The following is a 3,383-nucleotide window of genomic DNA, read 5'->3' as shown; positions in this document are numbered from 1 at the left end:
GTCACAGTCTTTCTATCAAATTAAATATTCCTCGGTGGTTATTTTTAGAGAAATCTTTTTCTAACTCTACGTGGTGCAATGATGTGTGTGCACCCACAGCTCTGGGATCCAGGCATTACCAGGTGGGCTCCAAATTGTGTGAGGGCTCAGATTCCTCTAGAAAGCAGCAGCCAGCAGAGCAGTGGAGTTTGTGACCTGGCTCTGTCCATGGATCCCCTGCCCAGCCGAAAATAATTAATCCCCTAGGCCTTGGATGATCCAATCATTCATCAGTCTGGTAAAGGCCCAAAGTAGGCTCTTAGCACAATTGTGGGTTGAGCAAAGCATGTATGTAGCACCCCAACTGCTTATTTATTTCTCTTCTCACTCCTAGTAAAGGGCACCGGGAGTAATTGTATCCCCACACCCTGCACCCTCATGGAAGCCTGCTCTGAGGAAAGGCAGCTTGAGTGAATGGCAGTGGTTACATCCCTGCCTACACGTATAGGACTTCCATCTACTCATGCCAGCATCAATGGAGAAATGAAGCCCTCAGAACAGAACTGCAGACCTCACAGGGGTGGGTGTGCATGAAGAAGGAGGGGCTTTCTGAGAGCCAGTTCTCTTTCCCCACTTGAAGGCACTGTGAGGATCAGAAGCTGTGCACACTTCGCCTTAAGGAGCTCACAGTGGAGTAGAAGCAACCAGACCCACAGAAAGTGACTAAATAATAATTCAAGACAGAATTTAGTACTTCTCCCTGAGGTATGGACTGTGGGGAAAGGGGTAGATTTCTCGTTCCTGATGCTCCTTTCCTGATGCTGGTCTCCACTGGCTGTGACCCCTGGGCCTCACTCGCCAGAGCAGTGATGCTAGAGGGATGGGAGGAGGGAGGAGGTTGGCTGAATCTTGGGCTCAGTTCACAGGTCCAACTGGTCTCACAGTAAGCTGCTTCCTGCCCCCTTCCACCAGCTTTCATCAATGAAGAAGGTGATGCTTTACCCTCCATCTTGGTTTTATTTCTCAACTCCTTCAGAAGTGGGATGGGGGAAAGGGGACTACTTATTGTAATCTACAGAGAGCCCATGTAGATTACAAGTGCTACAGATGTTCAAAGGCAGGGAGGCCAAGTAGACTGGAAAAATCCAGGAAGACTTGGCTGAGGAGGCAAGGTCTTCAAGGATGAGTCTAGTTGAACATGGCTCAGGAGTAAAGAGGCACTCTTGCTGGAGGTCTTATGAACTAAGGCAGAGAGAGAAGCAGTAGTAAAGATGTGGGGGAAGCAGCAACGAAGCCAGTGTGACCAGAGTCTGAGATTTCGTTGGGAGAGGTGGCAGGTGGATGGAGGCAGATGACAGAGAATTCCTAGCAGTCAGTAGAGACTAGATTGGTCAGTCGGTCAAGGCATGTTGCCCAAAGGCTCTGCCAGATCCAGGGGAAGTGGCTGGGGGCAGAGTTGAGGATGGCTTAGAGGAGAAAGTACAGGGCAGACTGAAAGGCTGCAGTGACTATTCCACGGTTCCCTGATATTAGGATGTGGGTCTAACCTGGAGAATTGGCACTGAAAACTGGGCAGCCAGGGCCTCATGAGGACTTCAGGAGAAAGAATGTGACCACAAAAACTGGCTGGTGAGTGAGGGGGAGACAGTCTGAACAGACAGACACAAAACTTTGTGTCTACAAAATTTTGACCTTAGATCACTACAGTGGGTGAGGAAAGCCCTGGCAGGGCCTGTTGAGCCACTGGGAAAGCCACACTGGGTCACTTTGATAGGATCTCCTCTCCAATGAGGGAAAATAGAACAAATGGAAATTGAGTAAATGAATAAATGGAAAAATGAGCATCCTCTCTAACCATCAAAGAAAGACAGATTGAAGCTACAAGGCCCCTTCTTTGGTCCATCAAATAACAAGAAAAAAAATTAAATGACAGTGTGCAGGCAGTCAGGTATGTGATAGCAGTCTGCCTCATGTAGTATTTCCCACTCGGGTGGCTCTAGTTGACCCCCCAATAAGGCAAGTGAGTATCACAAACCCACAAATATTAATTCTGTGAAAATGGATCAAGGAAAAGCTTCATCCACATAGATATTCACTGCAATACTGTCTGTATATTGGAAGCAACCCAAATGACCACAAGTAGGGCATGAATTTACTGAGCATGGGGCATTACCCCCTTGCAGTTTTATGCAACCATTAACAACAATGAAAGCCATATATCCACGTGGAGAATATCTATTACGTAACATTCAGTGAAAAATAATCAGGCCCCAAATTCTGTTCATAGCATAGTTATAATTATGCAAGAACAAGTGCATGTAGAAACAAACCAGAGTAAAATATACCCAGGAGTAAACCTTTCCCTCTTTTCTGCAATTTCCCAAAGAGTATATGTTGCTCTCAGGACAAACTTACCTGTACAAAGCAGTGCAGCTTTCTCAGAAAACAAAACACAGATGCGGCACATGGAACTGGGCCACACTGCTGCCCTGCACCCCAGGGTCCACTTTCCACCCTCCTTAGAGCTCATCCCTCCTGGTGATGAGCATGGAGGAGTTCTTGAAGCTGGGCTTTCAAGACAGAGAGCCAGGGACAGCACTGAGCATAGATTCCTATGCTTCATCCTCTCTTCCCTCCCCAGGGTGTCTTGTCTACTCATCTACACTGGCTGGCCCGGCCCCTGACTTCCAGAGCACAGAGCCCATTTTTCTTTTTCCCCCTGGCCAGTGAGGCTTTGGTCTCTTAGCAGACACCTAGAGCCCTGCAATCCTCCTTACTGACTGCTTGGACAAGGCTGCCACCCCCCTTCACTGCACTCACTGCCTCCTTTTCCCCTATCTACAGCCCCCACCTCTCCAGCTGGGCTTCAAGCTATATCACCCCACTGAGGTGCCCATGTGAAGGCCACCAAAGATGTCCGTGGTGGAAACTGTGATGTTCTCTCTCTGTCCTTGTCCCACTTTTCCTGCTTAGGAGCATTCAACACAGTAACCATTCCTTTCTTGGAACACTTGCTTCAAGAGAATTCCAAAAACCTTACTCTTGGTTTGCCTCCTACCTTACTGCTTTCCCAGCTCTTTCAAGTTTCCTGGGCCTCTGCCCCAGGATTAAGTCTCCTTTTCATCCTCCTCCACAATCTCCCCTTTCTTGTCTGGTCTTGTGGCTTTGGATCCAATCTAAGTCTAATGTCTCCCAAAATCTGTGCCCCCTAGCTCCATCACTTGGGCAGACCTCCTGACACCTTGGATGTCTTAATAGTACCTTGAAATGACAGTGGCCAAAGCTGCACACCCAATGTCTCCTCCTCTCAAGAGGCAGCAGATCCATCACCCCAACAGCTCACAATAATGCTAGCTGCCATCCTTGGTGCCCCTTTCCTTCCCCCACGTCCATTGAGTGGTCTC

Source organism: Panthera leo, chromosome A2 (assembly GCF_018350215.1).
Source record: "Panthera leo isolate Ple1 chromosome A2, P.leo_Ple1_pat1.1, whole genome shotgun sequence".
NCBI classification, from domain to species: Eukaryota; Metazoa; Chordata; class Mammalia; order Carnivora; family Felidae; genus Panthera; species Panthera leo.
This window is presented reverse-complemented; position numbering follows the sequence as displayed.